Source organism: Centroberyx affinis, unplaced genomic scaffold (assembly GCF_046629955.1).
Source record: "Centroberyx affinis isolate AG114_WGS23_722 - 3 ecotype Tasmania unplaced genomic scaffold, CSIRO-AGI_Caff_v1 ptg001499l_1, whole genome shotgun sequence".
Classification (NCBI taxonomy): domain Eukaryota; kingdom Metazoa; phylum Chordata; class Actinopteri; order Beryciformes; family Berycidae; genus Centroberyx; species Centroberyx affinis.
This window is the reverse complement of record NW_027279963.1, coordinates 322,501-346,028: the sequence shown is the minus strand read 5'-3', so window position 1 is coordinate 346,028 and position 23,528 is coordinate 322,501. Positions and strand designations below refer to the sequence as shown.

The 23,528-nt window shown below is 45.6% G+C and overlaps 1 protein-coding gene and 1 pseudogene across 1 annotated transcript in view; one reads left to right on the top strand and one right to left on the bottom strand.

Annotated features, from left to right (window-relative positions):
- LOC139650512 (pyruvate carboxylase, mitochondrial-like) overlaps positions 1–23,528 on the top strand; it is a 269,814-nt gene that overhangs the window by 150,496 nt on the left and 95,790 nt on the right. The window lies entirely within an intron of this gene.
- On the bottom strand, positions 1,094–20,840 carry LOC139650509 (leucine-rich repeat and fibronectin type-III domain-containing protein 4-like; annotated as a pseudogene).

Here is a 23,528-nt window from a genome sequence, read left to right as displayed (position 1 = left end):
GTATTTATGTTCTCATAATCCGCAGGCACGGTGAGCCGATGCCAAAATCATTGTCCCACTACAGAGGACACATAAAAGTCACATTCATTGCGTTCGGGAAAAGAGTTTCAAAACGGGCCGCCATTATCGGAGACAAAAAAAACCCCAACAAAAACAGAAATATGTCGTCCAAATCTTTTCTTTTCTGTTGTTACGGTTTCGTCGGAGAAGAGGCTTTTGCCAGTATTATTGGTGGTGTTGTTTGTTTTGATCCGGCGTAAACCCTCGTGTTGTTTTGGGGGCTGTGGGCTCTGGAGAGTTGAAGAGTGTTAGCGAGAGTCTGGTTCTATTAGTATATAGGCTTTACTGAGATCCACGCTGAGCTCACACTCTCTGTCTCTCTTCTGTCTAACCTTTGCTTCGCTCTATCGCTCTATTGATGTTGTCCTCTCTTTGATTACATATTTTTCACACTCTCTGTATATATCGCTCATACTATGTCTTTTCTCACAATTCATGTACTCTCTCCTTCCTCCACATCGTCTCCTCTTTATGTTGCTGCGTCTCTTCTCTCTTTTCTCCACTTTGTCTTTTCTTACTTTTTATGTGTCTCTCTGTTCCTTTCAACAACTGAAACTGCAGCTCCAGATTTTATTGTGCCTCGGCGTGAGCTCAGCCTTCTGAGTATTTAAAGAACATTTTAAAACTGTCTCTCATTAGTTTCACCCTCTCTCCCCGTTTTCTCTGTCTCATCTCTCTCCCTCTGATTTTTATTTTTTTTTACCCGTCAGGTCAACTATAAAGAGCGTCTTAAAAATCTTCACCTCCCTCCCAGGCACACTTTTTCTTCTGCTCTCCATTTGTCTCGCCTTCTCCCAGGGAAAATCAAGGAGCCGCACAAGCGAGACTCTAGTCAATTTTATTCTTCCCCCTCGCTCTGAACTCACAACCTTCCCTCCCTCATCCCCGATCGCTTCATCTCTCCCTCAGTTTCCCCTCTCAGCTCAACCTCATTGCCCTCTTCAAATCAAGATCCTATTCAGACTGTCCTTTCAGAGAATCCTTTATCATTCTCAGCTTTTTTTCTCCTTTTGCGTTCCATCTCTCCTCCACTCTACACAACACTTTCCTCCAGCTCTTCGGCACTCCTGCCTTCCTTCCCTTTCTCCCTCCCCCTGTCTTTTCCACTGCTCCCTTTCCCAACAATGATCCCAGTGTTGGAGTTGGAGTTAGTGGTGTTATAAGCGTGAATGTATCCCCGTTGGAACTCGCACCGCGGCCCGAAATCCCCGCCGCTTCCGCCCTCGTCGCTGGTCGTCGAGGAAGTCGTGCTCGCCGTGGAGGCGCACTGCACCAGCATCCCGTGCAGCGACTGGCTCCGCCTCGTCCAGATGACGCTCAGCCGCTTGGCGTAACTGACAGCGCCGTAACGCTTGGCGACGGTCGCCGCGGCGTCGGTCGCCAACGCGACAGAGGAGCCCATGTCCAGCGAGTGCCGCCGTTTGCTAATCCTCCCGGCGGCGGGACTTAGAGGTACAGGACTCTGATAGGCCTGCGAGGAGTTCCATTTGTCCCTGCCCCGGGCTGTGATTCTCCAATCCAAGAGCTCGGAGTCTTTCAGGGGCGCGGCCAGGGAGAAACTGGCGCGAGTGGTCAGTTCTCGCTCCAGGCGGGGCTTGGGGCGGGTCCCTGCAGCGGGATTGACGGGGGAGGGTGGAGGGAGGGGAGAGGGAGTAGTAGAGGGGGGTTTTGTCACTTTCGGGGGTGTATGGAGGAGCCCTCTCCAGCTTTCTCTGTCTCACCACCAAAGCCATCTCCCCACTTGCCCCCGTTGTCGTGGAAACCACGCCCCCGGCCGAAAGAAACTGCTCCAGGTTGACTTTGGGCTTGGGCCGGGGCTTTGGAGGGAGTTTCGGGGGCAGAGGGGAAGCAGAGTCGGCCGCTTCTTTCTCCTTCTCCTTCTCCTTCTCCCCTCCCCTCTTGGATGGCAGGCCGTTGGGCAGGACCACCATCATCATGTCCCCGGAGCCATTCGATTGGTAGATCCCGCTACTGTTTCCCCCTTTGTCCCCGCCCCCGACACCTCCTCCCTGGCAGCAAACCCCGCCGCCTGCCTCGCTGCTGCTGTCGTGACATATAAGATGGTCGCCGTGGTTACAGACACGATGACGCACCATGAGCGCCACGGTGAACACCAGCAGGGTGACCACGACCACGCCGCCAACTAGTATGGTCAGGGTCCCGCCCAGGAAGTGGGCCTGGAGAGAGCGGCACGCTGGGTAAACGTCCTTGGTGGCGAACGTGGTGCAGCCCAGAACTTTTGTCGCCGCTAGTGACGTGATTGTGTCATCAAAGATGGCCAGCACGCACAGGTTGTAGTCCACCCCCGAAACCAAGTTCTTCAACAGGAATCGGTCGCTGGTGGATGGTAGGATTCTGAAGAGGGAGAGAGAGAGAGAAAGGTAGCGGTCAGTCAAATAAACAAGTATGCGATGCCTGGGATGTAGCGAATCTGTGTTCATCAGTTGAAGTATCAGCAGTAACATGAAGGCTGGCAAAACAAAACAAGGGAGAGATTTTGAAAGAGAGGCTGAGGGAAGGAGGTGTGAAAGGATGGATAGAAACGATGCGGGAGAGGAAAGGGTGAATGCTGCAGTAGGGGAAGAGAGGGAAAATGAGGCTATTGATGGAGAGCGAGCTGAGGGAACATGAAAAGAGAGCTCTCTGTCCGCTCATTTGGAGTGCAAGTGTGCTGTGTGTGTGTGTGTGTGTGTGTGTGTGTGTGTGTGTGGGGGGGGGGGGGGGGGGGGTGGGGGTGGGGGGGGGGGGGGGGGGGAGCTTGTACTTGTATCCTTGTAAGAACCAAATGTCTAGCCATTTTGTGGGACCTCACATTGAAAAGAGGCCATTTTAGATTTAACCCGTCAGGGCTAGAATTACTTTCTGCGGTTTGAAGAAGGGGTCGGGGACTGAATATAAGTCAATGGATTGTCCTCAGAAGTGTACAATACAAACGTGGGTGTGTTTTTAGTGTCTTTTGTCTGCAAATGTGTTGCTGCGTGCGTCTGTAATGCACGAGTGCTTGCGTGGGATAATGAAGAGAGAAGTGCTTTGGATGTGTCCTCATTTTAAGTGTACCAGCAGCCGCTAGAACTAACCAATGGGGGAGAGGTGAACGACAGAGAGACAAAGAGAGAGAGTGAAAAAAAAAAAAAGAAATGAAGAGAGGTGGTGATGAAGTACGGAGGAGCAGAGGCTTTGCATAAGTGTGTGTGTGTGTGTGTGCATCATGGTACAGTTAAGAGTTTGTATGTGTGTACGCTTGTGTTTGTGCGTGGCATACTGGAGTAGAAAAGTGTGTGTGTTTGCTTGTCAGTGTGCGTGTGTGTCATACTAGAGTAAAGTGTGTGTGGGTGACTGTAGCACAGCTCGAGTGTCTGTCGCTGATGGGTCTGACTTTGCCCTCTACTGTCACACCCTCTGTGGGCAAGTGTGTGTTTGTGTATTTGTGTTTGCCAGCATGAATATTTTGTTAGTGATCTCTTTTTCTTTCTCTCTCTCTCTTTCTCTTTCTATCTCCCTCTCTCTCTCTCTCTTTGCCTTTTCATGCTACATCAAAGGGCTTATTTGTATTGGACAACAGACTGTGCTCTCTATATATCTAGTCCTGTCCTCTCTTCTTCTCTTGCTCTCTCCTCTCTCCTCCTCTCTCTCCCGAACCATTCCAGCTCCCCTCAGACTTGAACCACATTCTCTAAATGCCATCCAGTGTGACTCAGATACCAGGGGGAGCCGTTGTATAAGGCCCCTAACTTTCATCCATCTATCATCCATTTGTATTACAGACATCAAGGACCGCAAGACCTTAGCCTACTTGTTCTGTTTTCATTGATAATTTAGAGTTGAATGTTATTGTTACCGTGTTTTAGAAATCATCAAATAAGCTAAGTTAAAATACAGTGGGAGTCATCATAGAAGCCCATTCTATTCTTTTCTATTCTATTCTTTCTCAGTGTTGTAAAGTGCAGCTTAATAGGTATATTGGTCACCGTGATCCCTAATGCCTTTTCAACAAAGTTAGAATTTTCTGAATGATTGTTCTCAATAGTGGAGCAGTTGTGCAGCTTTAATTCACTATTGCCCATGTTGTACATCGTACAGTAAAAAAAGTTGTCGCACAGATCAGCATGCTGTGAAACCGGCTACACTGGTTTCTAGGCTGTTTCTTAATTCATTAAGACATGATGCAGCAAAACACCTCGAGTGATTTGAGTAGCAGCACTGGCACATTGTTTATCAGGACTTATAATTGCTGACATGCTCAGAGTGATTTCATAAGGAATTACAATGTAACAATGACATGACAGAGCAATGCCGTATGAACATCTGACAATCCCAGTCCAAATATAATCTGAATGGACATAGCAGGCGTTCTCATTAAAATCAGCATTATCCAATGGTCGTTAGGCCGACATAGATTGTTTCCAAACGTTGTCACAAAATCACCAATTAACATACTTCGCAGTGCCGGAGTAGGTGCGTTACCATGGCAAAGGCTCATTATTTGGCTCAACAGTATAACAGCACTTCTGGTGAAAGTGTCTCAAAGTCTCATGTAATATCCTCACATGAAGCAAGTCTCATTTTCATGACAACACTCACATTCCATGGCAGTCATCCGAGGTGTATTGAATTCAACTCAGCTTTGTCATTTTACTTTACACGTGCACAATGAAACAATAAAACAGTGCAACAAGGCGATACAGTGCAACAGTGCAGCGGTAGAGGAAGAGGGTGTACTTAAGAGAGGGTAATGAAGCTGACTGCCATAATGCGTAAGGAAACGTCCTAATTATCCATCATAATTCTGTAAATAGTTTCAGATGGAAGCTAAATCCTTAAAGGGGCACTTCACCCAACAACAACAACAAGAACTTCAAGAACAATAAAAAAAATGTCTTATGTATTCGATTTGAACTTATTTCATATGGTGTCAAAGGCAGCTCTGTGGAACGATGGAAATTGAAAATATTTCACAGAGTAATAGCAAAATTGGGAAAAAAACTGGGAAAATATATGTTTCAAGTAGAGCAATGCGTACGACATTTTATCAGTCGAAATCAAAACAAAGCGTTACATCCAAATATCTCGGGATGAAAAACTGAAATGAAAGTCTGTCTCGGGGAATCAATTACACTGCGGGGTTTGCATAAAGCCAGTTCAGACGTGTCAGTGGAGAAATGCCCCTTTTTTAAAGTCCAGTAGTAAAGACGGTGGGTTTTCAATCACATTTTCCCGTATGAAATATGCAGTAAGTGGCACCGGCAACGCCAGGCCTGCCCGCACTCTGTTTCCGAATAAAAAGCCTCGGTCACATTACAGCCTTATAAAAGGCGCGGAGAAATATTATAGCGGTATCAGTTCATCCAGGGCCTTTATGTGTCTATGTATAATTGATAGATCCCGCGAGGCAGAGACTTGACCATCACTGTGGGGAGCCGGTGTACTCGCCTAGGAAGCTGGTTCTCGGTAAAAGAAAGGTTATATTTTAAACGGGGTTTCTCTCGCTTTGATTCGCCCTCCGTCAATGTCCCGGCTCGCCCTTCTTTTTTGCTCGCTCTCCCGTGTCTTTGCTTTTGCCCTTCACCCCCTTCTGTTGCCGATTCAACATGCTTTATTGGAATGGATGTTGGAAAAAGAAACCATGTCGCCAAAGCAGTCAAGTACAACTAATGTTTTTAGACATTGAATCCTATTCCATTCCCTCTCTCCTGATATCATACATGGTTATATCATGAATTATCCTGTGCCATGTGAATGTGTGTGTTCATGAATTTAAAAAGACTATGCGCTGAATGCTGTTTTCATTCTGTAATAATGTGGTATATCATAAACTGGGACACAGCATTTTGAAGACTTGGGACTATTCAATCGGTACTCTATTGTGTCACCGTGCCCCACACACACACACACACACACACACACACACACGAGTGAGGCCTTGAGTCATTTTTCTAATCCTGCCATTCAATACCCCTTGCTTTATTCACTCTATCCCTCCATCATTCCCTCTATCCTTCCTTTCAGCGCTTTTTCGATCCTCCCTCCCTTGATCCATCCTCCTCATTCTTCCTTCCATCCGTCTTTTATGAGCGGATTTCCCTCTTTCCGCTGATCTCTCACTTACTCTTATCTCTCCATCCCTCTATCCTCTGCCCTTTTCATTGCTCCGTAATCGACCATCCTTTCTCTTTCCCCATCCCCCTTTCTCCAAATCTGCCACTGTACACTTTTTTTTCCAACCTCTTTGTTGGCATCTTTTTCCACTCGACTTGCGTTTTTTATTCATCTGTTCTCTTTATCTCTCTCTCTGCATATCTCTTCTTTCTCTTTGTCTCTTGCTCTACTTGTCTTACCTCCCATGTATTTCCTGCACGCACCCAATCAGCTCTGTTCGCCACAAATCCTTCAGTAATTCTCACTGGGCGCTCCCTGGTCTCCCAGCCTCTTTCCTCTGTACAGTCATTGTACTGTGTCTCTATTAGCCGCAGCTATAACTGTATACTGTGATTTAGCATCCAAGGTCACTCTCCTCTCCTCTCTCCTCTCATGCCCTCCATCTTTTCTCTCCCCCTCCTCTCCTCCTATCTTATCATTTTCTCTCCAGTCTGCTTTGCTCTTCCCTCCTCATCACGCTCTCCTCTCCCTCCCTCTCTTCCCTACTCTCTGCTCCCCCCTCCTCTTTTATTTCTTGTCCTTCTTCCTCTCTTCTCTCTCTCCCAGCCTTATTTTCTCCCCCCCCCCCCTCCCTCCCTGTCTCTATACCATCTCCCTCTCCTCCACGCCGCCACCCCTCCCTCCCTCGTGCGCTCTTGAATCACCACTCTTGTTGTTTTTGCCTCGCCGGTGACGACAGAAATAGGCAAACTCACTGAAATATACATGGGTGACCGGACGCATGCATCTTTGATATGCTAATTCCCCACCATTCACCGCGTTATGCATTTTTAACCGTATTTATGTGTCCGTTGTCTCGTGTACATGCAAATATGCGGGTCTGCGTGTCCGGGAAACACGCGGAATGACATTCGCCTAAATCCTTAGCACTCCTGTGCCGCTGAGCCAATGTATGTTCATGAATATAAAGTGCGATGTAGCATAGCGCCATGTATGATGGTGCATATATAACTGTATCCATAATGGTGTCTGTGTGTGTGTGTGTGTGTGTGGTCCTCATTTCCATCCTGACATTTGAAGAGACTGCCAAAGTGCTCCCTCACCTATCATACTAACTGGAAGTGTGTGTGTGTGTCTGTCTCAGTGCTTCTAATTATGCTTCAATCCTGCAAGGACGCACACACACATAGAGACACACACACACACACACACACACAGTTGCAGGGCGAAAGTGAAAGAGACAAGGGAGTGCTTTGTTGAAGCTGGTGACACAGAAACGAGTAATTATTAGTACCCGAGAGAGAGAGGAAAAGAAAGATGGAAAGAGTGATTGTCCCCCTTTCCTCATCCCTCCCTTCCCCTCATTCTATCTCATTTCTCTCTCTCTCTCTCTGTCCTCGTCTCATTCTCTCTCGGCTTTTCCTGGTCTGATGATCTGACACAAAACAAGATGGGGCACAGAGAGAAAACGGGATAGGAGGGTAGAGAGAAAGAGATGAGAGAGAGAAGAGAGAAAGAGCGAGAGAGGAGGAACAACAAGGCAATTATCTCCTCTTCGGGCTGACATCTATACTGCCTTCGTTTCCTTTCTCTCGATGTCATGTCTTTTGTTCGTTTACCCTCCCCTCCGTTTTTGGTCTTGATCCGTCTGTCTGTTTACTGTCTGGTTGGCTGTCTCCCTCGATTTTTGTCTGATCTCTCCTTCTGTTTTCCTTGATCTGTCTGTCTGTCAATCTCTTTTTCTTCCCTCTGGATTTTGTTTCATCCCTCCCCTCCGTCTTTCTGATTTTTCCTTAATCTATCCCCCCTCATTCCGCTCTCCCTCGTTTGCCCCGATTTTTGCTTACCGCCTCGTTCCTGGTCCTGCTCTGCCTCTCTGACCTCCTGTCTCCTCTCCAATCCTCCAGTATTTGTCTGTTGCCTCCGTCATTTCATCTTCATCTCTCCCTCTCACCTTTTCTCCTTGTCTCTTTGCTTCTTCACTTTTCTCTTCATCTTACTCTGACCCTCTGATAAAAGTATCGGCCCCTCTCACTCTCTCTCTCTTTCTCTCTCTTTCTGCCTTCCTCTGACCCTACAGTATAATATAAGGTGACATATGTATTGAGTGCTGACCCTCTCTCTTTCTACCTCCCACTCTCCATCACTCTGATGCGAGTTGACAAGTGTATTGACAAAGTAGTTTAAGACCTCATTACATTTTCCCCTGGAGTGCAACTGTCAACCCCCTTTCCTCTGTCCCTCACTCCCTCTCCTTCCTTCCTTGTTTCCTTTCTTCCTCCTTTCCTACCCCATCTTTATTCCTGCCGGCTTCTTCCCTGTCACACCGGTATATCTCTCCCTACATGCTTATCTGTCCTTGCCTGGAGGGATGCACCTATACTGATGTTGGATACCAGGCTAAAATAGGATGTTTCCCCAGTACTAACATATGATAGACATGTGTAACACATCAGAAATCAAAGAAAAGCCATTTGATTTTCTTCGTCTCTCACATATAGATGTAGAAGAAGAAGTTTGATTTCTCCAATGGAGGGAAAAGGATTATATCCCCATTATAATGACGCCAAACAAATGTCCATATTCAATACATATAATGGGTCAGATGATTACTCCTTATCAGAGTCATTCTCCGCAGCGAATGAGTGGTATCGCCGTGCACCTAATTTTCCATTTTTCCCTCTTTTTGATCTTTTCATTTCCTTCTCCTTTTGAGACTTTTTTCCCTCTGCTCTCGTCTGTCTGGCTGTCACTGTGTTCCTCCCCTGTGGCTGTCAACGTCTCACCCCGTCCTTTTTAACTCTGTCCCCCCTCCTCTTTCTTTTTTCTGCGACTCTACCTTCCTCTCATTATTTCTTAAACTCAGTTTGATTCTCTCCCTCTCCTCTTTCTCTCTCTGCATGATTCTTTCTTTGCCCGTCAAAGTTGGTGCCAAACCTGGCACTTTTAGTGCCCAGTGGGAAGGCCGTCCCGTTGGGATTTGGCCAAAATTGTAAAAATTGTCAAAACACTGACTCTCCTGCTTGCAAGCTTAGAAGAAAATTTGCTACCCAAGAGGAGCATTTTAGCTCTAAAAGGTACAAGTGACATAAGTGGTGCCCCCTGAGCTCCATCAGTGATGCATAAGCTGTTGGAAACTTTCATTCAAAACTGATAGCCACCATAAAAAAAAGAAAATGATTAATTATGAACAAATTATGGCGCTGCAATTTACAGATTATTAGGGGACTGACTGGATCCTCTATATTTCAGAGAGGTTGAATAATGAACTTTAAATTTAACATTAATTACAGCATGGATACTGTAGCGTTTTACAAATTTACTCTTCAATTCATACCCACATAGACCCTTACAAATTGGAAATGTATGCAGAAAATGTCCAAAATTCAACATTTTTAACGCCGAGGGCTCAAAAGAAATGACAACTCAGTAGTGGCTCACATTCAAGCAGCAGGCTTAGCAAATCCCTGGTTATTCTATTGCTGTGCTTCTCAGAATATCTTAACACCAACTCACATTAGAGGATCAGGCAGATTTTCTTGCGATCAAATCAAAGTGCTGTGACATTATGGCGAAGCCCGGGGCCGGGCGGCTTAGTGACGGCTGAGGGTGACGGGGTGAGCGGCGCCCCGAGCGGGCCGCCCGGCTGGCCGGCGTCCCACCTGGCACTGTCACGCGCGCCGTCAAAATTAGACAAGCCGGGCTGAAATAGTGGCTGGTGTTGTTGAGTGTGCGGCTGGCCTTTAAAGAAGATAAATTGTGGCAGCTACCCGATGTGTTCTCCCCCCTCTCTCTCTCTCTCTCTCTCTTTCTCAATCCATTCCTCCCCCTTTTTTTTTTCCCTCTGATACTAGATGCTTGTTTCTTTCCTCATAGGCGCTTTCACTCTCTGTCTGTCTCTCTCTCTCTCACTCTCTCTCTTTCTCTATATATATCTATCTATCTCTCTTTATCTCTCACACTTTCTGTCTTTCCTTGCCTTCGATCTTTCAAACCTCTCTCGTTCCGGCTGCCCTCTCAATTTCCCCTCTTTCTCCCTCTCACTGTCTCTCTCTGCCCCCTCCTCCTCAATTCAATTCAGCTGGGTTGATAAGGGTTTTCTCCTCCCGCTAAAGCAGACACACGGCAGCGGCAACAATAACAACAAAAAAATGAACAGAAATCGCAGATAGAAAACATGAAATCTCTCTCTCCGTCCTCGCCCCATCTTTCATTGTATAACCCCGGCTCCCTTTGGTCGCCCTCTCGTATTCCTGTTCCCTCCCTCTCGCTTGGTGGTATAATATTGCGGTTGGCACTGGCATGTTGATGGTATCATAGAAATCTATAGTGGAAATCCCCTGCTGCATTGTGGTATGTTTCGTTTCGAATGCAGCCCCCCTCCCTTTTCTCTCTATTTCTCCTCTGAGACCAATTTCCTCCCTCCCTCCCTCCCACAAAGCCTTTCCTGTCTGACTTCTTGTCTCCTCTGTCACCCTCCCTCCCTCCTTTCTAATTCAGTTAGCGTCTGTATCTTTTTTTAAGCTGGCCACTGTATCTATCTCTGTCCTTCGAGACAGTTTTCCCCTTCCTCTGTTTTTTTTTTTTTGGCTTCCCTCTGCGGTGCGGTTTGTTTGGAGGGGTTTAGTCAAACTGACGATCGCTCACTCTCCCTCCCTCACTGCGTTTCTAGCGTCTCTCCTGTGACACCGGTCGCCTTGGCTCAGTCTTTCTCGTTTATCTCCTCTCTCTGTCCCTATCTCGGTCTGTGCCTCTCTCTCCATATCAGCATTTTGTTGTGGCGCTCCTCCATCCCCGCTGCCATTGCATTATTTTTTATTTAAAGTTTGTCCCCTCAGAGACGACAGTTTACCTCTCCCTCCACTTTTTCTTGTTTTTTTTACCAAATTCAGCCAGGGCAACTGGACCTGTACTTGTATTGCTGTGAAAATTTTTCTTCTATCTATACTTTTGTCTATAAATCTCCACACTATAGCTTTGATTTTAATATCTCATAATGCAGTGCATAATTTTGACAACATTACACTATGGGAGAACTTAATTTGTGTTTTTCATCTATAAGTTTGTATATACAGTACAACATATATATACAGTATATGTGCTGTATAAGACTGTATATAATAAGGTAATGTATGATCTGTTTGCTTAAGGTTTAGTTGCTAACATCAACTAGCAAGCCAGCTAGCCTATCATTAGCATATTCTCCATAGAGGAGATGAAGGCAGCTGATCACCTAGGGAGCCAGATAGCTGAGATCACATTCAAATAAATTGATGATTAATTAGCTCTCTACATGTAATCACTACAGATGCATCATGGGACTGTGCAGAGTCTGTACAGCTTGTCTGTTTCGGTTTGGCGTTTCAGTGGGACACCTCTCTCTTTCCCTCCATCCTTTCATCCGTCCGACCCTCTCTCCGGCTGTGAAGTGCTTTTCTGCAGGGCTTTAGCTAAACCACCTCTCCTCCCTTTCCTCCTCCTCCTCCTGCTCCCTCATCGCATTATCCCTTCTTCTTTAGTCTTTAAGGACTACTTCACATCTCTCTCTCTTTCTCTCTATTACCCCAACTTTCTGACTCCATCTTTCTCTCTATTACTTACCTCCTTCCAAGTACTTCCTCCCTCTCTTTCTCTCTCTCTCCGTTTCTATACTTGAGTATATTTGAAGTTGTGTACACTCACATCTTCTCTCTGTGGTCGATTTAAATGCCTCTCCTCCCTCTCTTCACCCTTGCTCCCTTGCTCTCTCCTTGAGGGCCATTTGCCCCGCCCATCTCTCTCCTTTCCCCTCACTGCCTGTCACTCTCTCTCCTTTCACCCATCCTCCTTTTATCTCAATCTCTCCCAAGGCGACCTGGGTAGCTAGACTTCCACTCCTATCTTCTCTCCTTCCCTCAATCCCTCTCTTCCTCCTTTGAAATCTCTAAGGCCTCACTCCAATCTTAAAATTCCTCCATCCCCTCCGCCTCCGTCCATCACTCAAACTATTTCTGTTTCTTCTCCCATCCCTCCGTCTACTTCCTCTGTCATCCATCCAGCTTTGGCTGCCTTCCTTCATTCATCCTTCCTTCCTTCCTTCCTTCTGACAATACCCACAAACTGTTCTTACATTCATCCACCCATCCCCCTTTCTTCGCTATCCTCCTCCTGTGATATAATTAGCTCTCTACACCTTCTCAATACTATTTACAACTTAACACCATTGAATCCCTGCACCAACTAAGAATGAATTCAGAAACAAACACATGAATAATGCCACAACAACTGACCCTCTATCTCTCTCTACCTCCCTCTCTCCCTCTATGCCTCCAACCCTCGCTCTCACTGTTCCAGCCACTGTTGCACTGTAGTGACAACCACACACACAAATGTTTTATCATTCCATATTTGTCAATTCAGAGCCAACAAACAAGGAATGCATATGAATGGGAAATGGCATTATTCATGTAATACTAAGTAGCTTGAACTCAAACCTACCGTGGCATGTTTTCGAAGTTGCCTCTATCTGTCTTCCTGTTTAACCCCTTTCTCCCCCTCCTCCCTCCCTCCATCCCGCCTCACTCCACCCATTCTTTCCTCTATTCCCCTCTTTCTCCCTCCCCCTCTCCATTTCAAACTCTCCATCTCTCTCTCTCTCTGCGTCTACTCATACTTAAGTAGTTGGGTTTTACAGTGACGGGGATAAATGTTTCATCACTCATTCCTCGCTGTGTGAACGCACGCAAAAAATGTAAAATTTGTGAAATCTCATTTTCCATGTAAAATGACAAGGTGTTACAGACACGTTGTTGGACTGCTTTGCTTTGATTTGTTCCTCTCTCTGCTCTTTTTAGCTCCATCTGTCCCTACATCCATCCATCCTTCCCTCTTTTTAGTGGGCCCACAGCTATGTGTACCGTCTGACAGTGATGCATAGAAACAGTGGGGCAAGTTGTTCAACTTTGTCCAGGCTTTCATGGGCAGGCACACTTGTTTTTCACCTCATATTTTCCCTAAAATGCACACGGTGGGGTGGGTCTCTTAAATAATTTGTGGTAACAAGGAGAACGTTGCCACCCTTCACCTCAAATCCCTATTCTGTATAAATGTTTGATTATTTTTCTGCCTGTGAGAGCCTTGCAAGTACACATTGAAATGGAAGTGAGAGGAGATTTCATTTTAAATGTGAAATGACGTGGCTCACTGCCGGCTTAAATGTTTAGTTACTGCAACTTAAAAAGGACATGTCGTGCAAAGATCTTGGATTACTTTTCAAACTGGCACATTAATACTGACACATGCTATGTCAATAGATGTTGCTATGGACACACTGTTAACATCTTGCATTCAGAGTGTGACAGGAGGTGCTTGTCTCTGTGTAGGTGTGTTTTCAGAGTGTTTGAGAGCGTTCAAGCCACCTTGCCGCACATTTCCAGACAGTTTCTCGCCCCCCTGTATCCCCCAACCTTCATCCACACGTCCTTCCATCCCTCCCTCATCCATATGCACTAGCTATCCAACTGTTGAGCGTTAGTGTCATGCAGCGATGGAGATAAATGATTAACTACCTCCGTCCCCCCCATCCCTTCATCTCTCTCCCCATCCATCCTTCCCTTGAGCTATCCACCCCATCCATGTACAAGGTTAACATTTGCAGAACTGTAGTTTCATGCCGTGATGGATAAATATTTGAGGAGTGTTGTACCAAAAATGAGAGATCCACCATTTAGGAGGGGAAAAGAGACAGCGCCTGTCACAAAATGATTGCTGGTTACATGTGGGAGAAGGGCCGTCACTGCAGGACACTAACAGATACCTAGTGACAAGTGTGTAACAAACCTGATAAGGTACCAAGTTTGGAAGAGGCAGGTTTTGTGCTGCAGTATACAAGAGAAGCCTTCACAGCAGTCTCTGTAGTACTAATGCAGGAGTGTGTGAGGAGTGTGCAAAGTACAGTAAAAGTTGAGCTGACCTGTAGATGAGGGTCTCATCGGCGGTGCAGTTGTACTGTATCTGATACATCCAGACGAGGTAAGCCCCAGACAAACGCCCTAAATCCCATCGGACCTGAGCCGAGGTCGACGTAATCCCCTGTACTCCCACCATCCTCGCTTCCTCCTCCTCCTCCTCGTCCCCCTCGTCGTCCTCCATGCTCCCTCCATCTGCCCTCTCCCCTTCCGAAGCCCTGCCGCTGTCGTCCTCGTCGTCCCCCCCTCCGCCTCTCCTGCCGTCCTCCGCCTCTCCGACGCGTCCTCCCCCGTTGTTAATCCCTCCGTTTTTCCCCGTGCTGATATCCGAGGAGCCCGGATCGGTCCGTAAAATCCCATTGGTCACGTTCCCATTGTTCTTGGTATTCCCGCTATTACTCCCCGTGTTCCCACCTCCTCCGCCCCGGTGGGGCAGTGGGATTATCTTCAGGTCCACCGTGGCAGTCGCTTCCCCCGCCGCGTTTATCGCGATACATGTGTATGCTCCATCGTCCCGAGCAACGGTCACCAAGATATCCAAGGTCCCGTTGCTGAAGGAGCTGGTCCGGGACGAGTTGGCGACGATGCGGTCGTCGGGTGAAACCCAGTGGACTACTGGCTCGGGGTCGCCGATGGAGCGGCACTTTAGCGTGGCTCGCTGGCCTTCCAGGACCCAGAGCTTGTGGGTGTGCCGGGTGATGAGAGGTGGCTCGCACGTGAACTCCTCCTCAGGGATGGACCAGAAATACCTGGGAGAGAGAGGGAGGGAGAGCAGAATCACTTTTTTGGTCAAGGACAGGAATGTGTCTCGTTTTGTCTCTCCCTCGTGGGTTAGAGAGATTAATGTAATAAATGAACCTAAAGATGCATGAGCTGTCATCTATCAAGTTAGGGTCAAAGTTCAGCAACTCGCCACATTCTGAACAATTTCCCATGCTACTCTGCAGAGAACAGGATGAAGCAAAGACTAATTAATGGTGACAGCAGTGGCAGATGACAACAACAGATGCTCATTTTCCTGCTCAGTCCTTTGCTTTCACTGGAAACTTTTCACTACAGGGACTGACCAGAAATACCTGTGAGAGAGGTGGAGGGATGGAGGGAGGGAGACGGAAGAGAGGAAGAGAGATCATAATGAATTCATTGGTCAAGTACAGGGATTTGTCTTGACGATGTTGCAGAGGAATATCGACCACTTACTGAGTGTCACAGAACAGTGACGCACATGGTCAGGACCTCATATACAGTCCAGAGGGATAGTATAAGATATTCCATTAGACATTAGACTTAATGTATCATTTCACATATAACTTTGCATTGCTGAGACAGGAATAGCGGAAGTTAGGAAGAAAATAATCTACTCTGTCATTTCTTTCTCATCTATTCTTTTTCTCTCTTTGAATCAGTGAGGCATTTTTGCTGTCAAAGGATTAGGATGAGAAAGTATTATTGGTTAGATGGACAACAATCATCATTTGTGAGGAGTGAGTCAGTATCCAGTGATCAATCAACAATGTCTACCTTCCAGCCAGGTGAGGAGGCGTGGCGCAGGTCTCCATGTCATCTCCACGGATGAGCCGCCGTAACCATAGCAACTCGCAGTTGCAGTGCAGCGGGTTCCCCCCAAAGTTCAGGCTTATGACAGCATTGTAGGGGGTTGGACTTATAGCGCCTGTCTGGGACCTGATGACGACAATAGAAAAAGAGTTAAAGATGCAATCCAGAATACATCTCTACACCAGTTTGACTTGTAGATGGAAAATAAGCTCTTTGGGACTTTCTGACCCAATCGCAAAGCAACATATGTTTATTTTAGCTTGTTGTTTTCAAGTATTAACAATGTAAGAAAACTGTCCAACCAAGTCAAAAATAAGAAACCTTTTTTCCTGTTATTTATGATTGTGCCTTTTCCAAAATTGCTGCAACTTCACAGTTCCCCTTCTGTGCAAGTTGTTTTGCCTTTAAAAAATTTTAAACTGTTTTTGATGTCATTTGACTATTAGAGGAGAAGTAGAAAAGAGACAAAAGAACTTGGCACCAATGAGTTTATAACAGCTTGCTGCTTAAAATGGGAGAAACAAGTGATGTTCCAAAACAGGCTGTTAACCTAGCCAGGAGCCATGCTCAACAGAAGTGCTCTTATGGCATCTTGCATCAGGTTTGGGCAAAATAAAAAATTTTAATAACTTGCAAACATTGAGGAAATCTATACTCTGTTGGTCTTACTTTATAAGCAGATTCTCTTTCGAGGTTTTTTTTTTTTCCACAAATTGTTAAATCTTTCTTGGCATAATGGTACCAGTAGGATTACCTAAAAAACCCTGTTTGTTAATTGATCTACAGCAAGCTCTCAATATTTGAAAGGAGTCCAGTTAAACAAGTAGGTTCAATACATGGGTATTAGGTTTACATGATTATATGTTTACATAATTTTAATGCAATGTAGAAGCAGGAATAGGGATGGGTAACTGAATCAAAGTATTGTAAATCTCTTTGGCCAGGCTTTGGCAAAAGTTGAATAATTTGATATATAGAGCAATGATAACAGCAGCCTTCCAATGAAGCAGCAAATACTACGAGGAGGAACAGGTGGTACAGAGTAAATATAGAAGAAAAAATTGGAACTATAAAAGACAGGGAGGCAGTTGGAGGCCGCTGTATAGAGCTCTCCCATGGCTACGTACAGAGATAAAAAGCACAGGTGGGTAATTTTAAATGACAGGGTTTTGTAAAGCTCTCCAATGGCGCATGCAGCAAGAAGTATAATGAAAAACAAGATTAAAAGAGAAGATGAAGAAAGGAATCTATAGGAAAGAACAGCCGTGCCAGACTTAAGAAGCTGTTTATGGCAGCGTTAAGATTCAACTTAAAATATGAGTTGGAATGCATATAGCTGTCTGCAACAAGCCACAGCCTCACTTCAATATGACAACGGAATACAAAAGTGAACTAAAATGAGACAAGAGGAATTTAACTCAACAGAACAGGAGAGGAAAGACCTTGGCATGCTTGGAAGCAGCAAGATAAATGCCATGATAAAGGGGCAATATTAATGAGGTATTTTGTCAGCCATTATGGCTAATAGTAATTTTGGATTATCTTTCTTCCTCATAATAATCCACATTGTCTTTTATGGAATTATCTTAATTGCACACTGTCTCAATATTGTCTCTATAGCATGGCTTTAACATAATACAGGTATTTGTGTATTGGCTTTCAAAAGGACAGATGGTATCTTTCTAAGCTGCTTTTGAAAAACAAAAAGCCAAGGTTGACAAAGACAAAGGCTGAGACCTACCTGGCAAAGAGGGGATCAGGGGGCAAAGTCCGCAGCCTGTTGGAGGTCATATCCAGCCTGGCGAGCTTATACAGCTCCCCAAAGACCCCCTCTGCTATGTGGTCTATCAGGTTATGGTCCAGGTTCAGCGTGTGGAGACTGGCCATGTTCTGAATGGACTCCCACGGCACTCTGCAGCAAGACATAAAGAGATGTGAAGACATTAATGTGAGATTTGCTTCATGGCGTTTCAAGTAATAGCTTTTGTTTAGACTGAGCAGACTGGCCATGTACTCTAGACTGCTGTGGTGTGGGAGAGAGAAGAAATCAGAGGATATATCTTAGAAGTAATGGGCTGACAGCCGTGAACACAGATTCCCCACTGTGATGATCAATCTCCCTCCTGAGTAAAAGAGATTAATGTAAGAAATTAACCTAAGTACAGTACCCCTGCGCTACTATACGATCCGTCATGTCACGGTCAAAGTTCACTCTCTATATTCTGAACAGCTTCCTCTGTTACTCTGCAGAAAAAGGGACAAAGCAAAGGCTAATTAATTGTGACAGCAGTGACAAGCAACAACAACGGCAGATGCTCATTTTCTTCCTCAATCCTCCTCTTTCTCTGGGTTTCACCAGTCCCATCTGTGGCCCGTCACTGTGGTCATTTAGTATTCCTCATTGTAAGCATTCCTTTTAGTACAGTTTTGTAGACAAATTGGTATGAGTCAAAATCGCCCATAGCGAGAATCAGCAGAAGAGGATAAATGTTAAGGAATACACTATTTTTAGAAAATGAGAGTTATGCACCGAGATTGGTAGTAGTTTCATCTCTGCGTTCTGTATTTATTCATTTCAACACAGTGCACGCTTTTGCTTTAGCATATTGTATGTTTAGCGGAGGATATAATTTGCTCAACTCTAAAGCACTGAAGTTCACTCAGTACTGAACACACAGAGGAGAACCTGCTACCAGTCTTAATATCACACATCATTAAGTTAATTTAAGATTTTATTTGGCAAAAATAAATAAACTTAAAGACTTCAGGCAACATTTTAAGTTGTTGGCAAATTTGCCAGTTTGTTTTTGATATTGCTGTACCTTATACCCACTATGCTACCCGTATGATTTTGTCAAGACTGAAAATTTAGGCATCTAAATGGACTTAAAATATTGCCTGTATATGATGACCATGATGGTCTATTAGTGTATCTAAGTTCAGGTTGTGGACGCTTGCTATATTCTGAATCGCTTCACGAGAGAGAGAAGGAAAGAAAGTCAGAGAGAATGAAGAGTAATGACAGCTACAACAGACAACAACAACAGATGTTCACTTTCTTTGTCTATAGCATGTCTGTGCAATAGATGTGATAGAGAGAGAGGTACAAGGCTTAATGATTTATTAAATTATGTTCTTGGTTTAGATGAGAGGGAGAGACAAACAGAAGGCTGGAGGGGGATGTTGTAATACAAAAATGCCTCATTGATATGGTCCATTAATTCTTTGTCCACAATCATGTAAAGCCTGGATACATGACAGAAGCGTCATATTTGGGCAATGAAGATGGGTAAGGGCGCCAAAAGTCATGACCAAGAGTTTGTCATTACACTTTTATTCAAAAATACCCATCCTTGCTGTGTTGCACATCTCCATTGCCTATGTATCCTCACTTGTGGTTCCATCAGATGTGAATGATCAAAAATGCTCTGTAAAGCACTGTAGATACAACTGCTAAAAGTGCTTTATGAATAAATTCAACATGCAGGAGGAACCAAATTCTGCTCAGTTTCCTTCACCATCAAATTAACAAGGTGGGTTGAGCCACCTGGATGAGCTTCTACCCTGCCTAAAAAGGACTGTTTCATCAAAACTTGTCCCATGACCTATTGCCTGCTGAGGCCCTTTTGACCCTGATAAGAAACAATCCTATGTCATGCAGGCTCACTTTGAACAACATCTCATTCTGCACAGACTTCCCTCGATAACTCGTAATGGAAGACAAACAGCAGTTGTTAATGTATGCATCATTAAAACTCTTTACACTTTTCTTATGTCTTGGTGGAGGTTGGAGAGAGGCCAGGGAGCTCCTGTAGAGGAGACAAATGAAACATCTTAATCAGAACTGACAGCCAAAAGCTGCTGAATTCATCAACGCAGTGGAACACTGCGGAGAGAATAGAGGATTGGTAGAAAATATCACCATTGTTCTGAGTTATTTAGTCCAGAGGAATAGAAGAGAGATGTTTAAATGTCTCCATTCAGTGAGCTCGTGTGTACATTCATTTTTGCTCAAATGTTAGGAAAATCAAGGACAGAGGAAATTAGGGCCTCATTAAAATGAATTTTCTTTCAGTGTCATGAGCTTTTAGTCTACCTCCTAGTCTCAGCAGTGTGAGTCTGATTCTGTTCACTGTGTTTGCTGACTCTTGATCATAGAAGACACTTCAGCGAGCAATGGAATTCAGTTCAGTTCAGTTCAGCATAGTTAGAGTAGAGCAAGGGAATGCAGAGTAAAAGCAGAACAGAATAGAGGCAAATGTAATGTAAACGGTTACCTTCTTAGGTTGTTGTAGGACATGTCCAGGTCCTCCAGTGAAACCAAGAAGTCGTCAAAGGCCTGGACGGAGACTTTGACCAGCTGGTTGTTGTTGACGATCAGGTGTTGTAGATTGACCAGTCCCGCGAGGTCTCGGGGTCCCAGTGTTGTCAAGCGATTACCTAGACACACAAATAATAGCTACTGTCATTTCTTGGCATGCTACTTGACCACTAAGCTGCTTATTTTGCATATCGCTGCGTATTTTCATCAATCTAAACAAATCACTGCTGCGGCTCACCATCCAGATGCAGCGACCGCAAGCTCTCCAGATCAGCAAAGGCCATTGGTCGAATCAGATGGATGGTGTTCCGCGACAGGGTCAGGTCCACCAAGCCGCTCATGTTGACAAAGTCGATCCCGCCCACTTCCGTGATAAAGTTGTCGGCCAGCCGCAGTTCGACGGTGCGCCGGTCGACGTGCGGGGGGACGAACAGGAGGCCCTTGTCGGCGCAGAGCGTGCTGAGTGACTCCGAGAGGTTTCGACAGACGCAGTGGAAGGGACAGGCGGAGACCACGCCCCACGTCTCCCCCGCTCCAATCAGAGACGGCAGCAGGCAGCATGTGACCAGGGTCAGCCAGTGAAAAGCCGGGAAAGGGACCGAGTCGGGAAGCGTTCTTTTTGTAGTCCTGGGGCAGCCGCAGTGGACTAGATGGGTGGAAGTGGAGGAGGAGGAGGAGGAGGAGGAAGAGGTTGAAGAGGAGATGGAGGAGATATGGAGAGGGGGAAGAAGAGGAAGAGAGAGGCTGGATGGAGGGAAGAGGGAGGGGAAGGGAGACTGTTCTGCCCTTTGTTTGGGGTGGAGGTGTGTGCGGGATGGGTGGTTTTGTCTGCGGGGATTGAGGGGTGGGGGGACAGGCATGGTAGAACGCCTGGCTATCCACAGACCTAGAGATGGAGAGAGAGAGAGAGAGAGGAGGGAGAGAAAAAAAGGAGCAGAATGGGTTTTAGACTCATTCCCTGGGTCAGACGGTGTTATATAAGAGATGTCTGGTGAAGTGTGTGTTTGTATGTCTAGTTTCCAGTCTTCCACCTACTCTTGACTAGACAAAGCTGGAACAAGAGCTTGCTCTGTGTGTGTGTGTGTGTGTGTGCGTGTGTGTGTGCGTGTGCCTGCGCCTCATCTTCAATGAGTACCACTCTACGACAGTGTCCACTTGGTGCTTATAGTATAAAAAAAAAAAGCGTTGAGTAATGGTTGACTCCCCTGCAACACACACTCACTGTCTTGCCATACCTCTTACATACACACTTGCAAGCACACAGAGAGCCCTGTGTACCTCTTAACACTACAGACAGCTCATTGCCTAGCAACAACATCCCAAAAGACTGAACACAGCCAGTCCCCATAGTAACCGTTACCTAGAAGCCTGCGAGAGGGGATTAGACAACAGTGTTATAACATAGAACCTGGTTTCTTAAGACTGTGGGTCAGGGAATCAAATTGGGTCACCAGCCTATCAGCCTTGCTTCCAAAGTAAGACTCAAGTCAAGTAGCGAGCTCAATGTAGGTCTCCGCTAACTACACTACAGCTGAAACAGTCTGTAGGGGACAGTGCAGTATAGCACATACAGGCAGGCCCCACTGCCAGCTTAATTCAACAGGAACGCTCCCAGTAAACAAAAGTGTGGGATTACTGAATATACATCCTCATGCACATTCTAAATGCAGCTATGAGCTAATAGGTATGGACATGAGTCACTTCCTCTGAAATGGGCGGCTGATTGGCATGCATAATAGTCGTCATAGCAACCGTAACCTAGATACAGAGAGAGTGACAGCGAGTGTTGATAACAACAGTCACAGCGGCGGTGACTAGAGAGAGAGAGAGAGAGAAAGAGAGAGAGGAGACAGAGAAGGAGATGGTGAGTCAGAGAGAGAGACTAACACCAAACGAGAAGGACGGCTGTGTTTTTGTGTTGAACGTTCTGGAAACCTCTGCAGTGGAGTGATGTGCCCAGGGCATGGTGATTACATAGTGATATATAATGTATGCAACCTAATACTTTGAGTAACGACCGGACATATAACCATATATCATGCTGACTTTACAAGTTCATGCAAATTGCTGGCTCAATATTTTCCATTAGGTGCTAGCTTTGCTCTTTCCTTGTGAAACTAGAAGAGGGTTTACCACCTAGCTCGGATATTAATGCAACCTTGACATCAAAGTGTGTTTTCCACTATTATTTTGCCTTTTTCTTCCTCCCAACTACATGGGTTTGCTTTAACAAAATATCAGCTCACTATGTGATGCAGGCTACTGTACATCATTTTCAAGCCCTATAATGTGCATTTTTAAAGTGAGATTTTAGCTGATGAGGTTTCTAATGTAATGCTACAAACTACTATGTTGCATTTTCTCTCAGGCTTTGAAATGATTTCACTGTAAAACCCATTTAACACAAGCAACATTTTGAGCCAGAAGAGATGAGCAGTATTCCCCCTCGACTAAGATGGGAATTGATTCAATATGGATTACTTAATAGGCTATAATGAACAAGTATTAAAACATTCTGTTGCTGTGATTGTGGGCAAAATTATCAGTCTCCTAGATTCTGTCACCTTGTTTGCACATTTTTGATGCATATAACTTGGTCTGATCTGTCCAGCACCAATACTGCCTACTCTATAGATCTGTAGCCACTACCACTCAATGTCTTTTTCAAACTGAACTTAAAAAACATACGACTAACACTCTCTCCAGCATAGCGATGCCACTGCAGATAATGCTATTTCATTATGTCTCGGGGTCATCAATTTCAAGAGGAAATTACAGCTTTTTGAAATTGCTCAGAGCTGGAGGGGGGGGAGAGGAGAAACAAGTCTCGAATGCCTGCAGCGACAGCCGGTCCCCAGGGCAGACGACGCTGGAAGTCGACTGCTCCTGAACTCCTGTGGAGGCGTGCATACTAAAATGCGAAAAACGCTCCGGCAAAGTGAAATATCACTTTAAAATGCCTGTGCCGTGGCCTCTGGAAAGCCCTAACGTCAGGTGTTGTTGTAGAATAAGCAGGGCACTTGAGTCCCGGCTCGACCAGCTTACCCTGTACTTAGCTAATGCTCGCTGCTCAGACAGCTTATTTTACCCCTGGCACACTGAATGTCAATACACTCACACACTCCCCTGTTGCGCAGTCTGTGTCTCTGCACTCCTTCATTTGACCTTTCGCTTTCCTTCAACCCACCCCGCCTCCCTCTCAGCCTTTCTGTTTTACTTATCTTTTACCGTCTCTGTCTGCCCTGCTCTCTCGCTTATTCTCGCTCGCTCTCGCAGTAACTTCCTTCTGCTCTGTCTTATTTCTCTCTTCCTTCCTTCCTTCCTTCCTTCCTTCTGCTCTTTCTCTCCTGCTCTTTCACCTCCTCTCTCCTTGTGAAAGCCTCCCATCTCTCTCTCTCTCCTCATGTCGTGCCTACCCACACTTTAGCCCTCCCCCCACTGCTCTCTCTTACCATACCCACTGTCTGCCTCTCCTCCTCCACCTCCTCCTCCTCCTCTTCCTTTACCTCTGTTCCTATCACTAAGGCTTTTTCTTTGTTTCTTCGCCA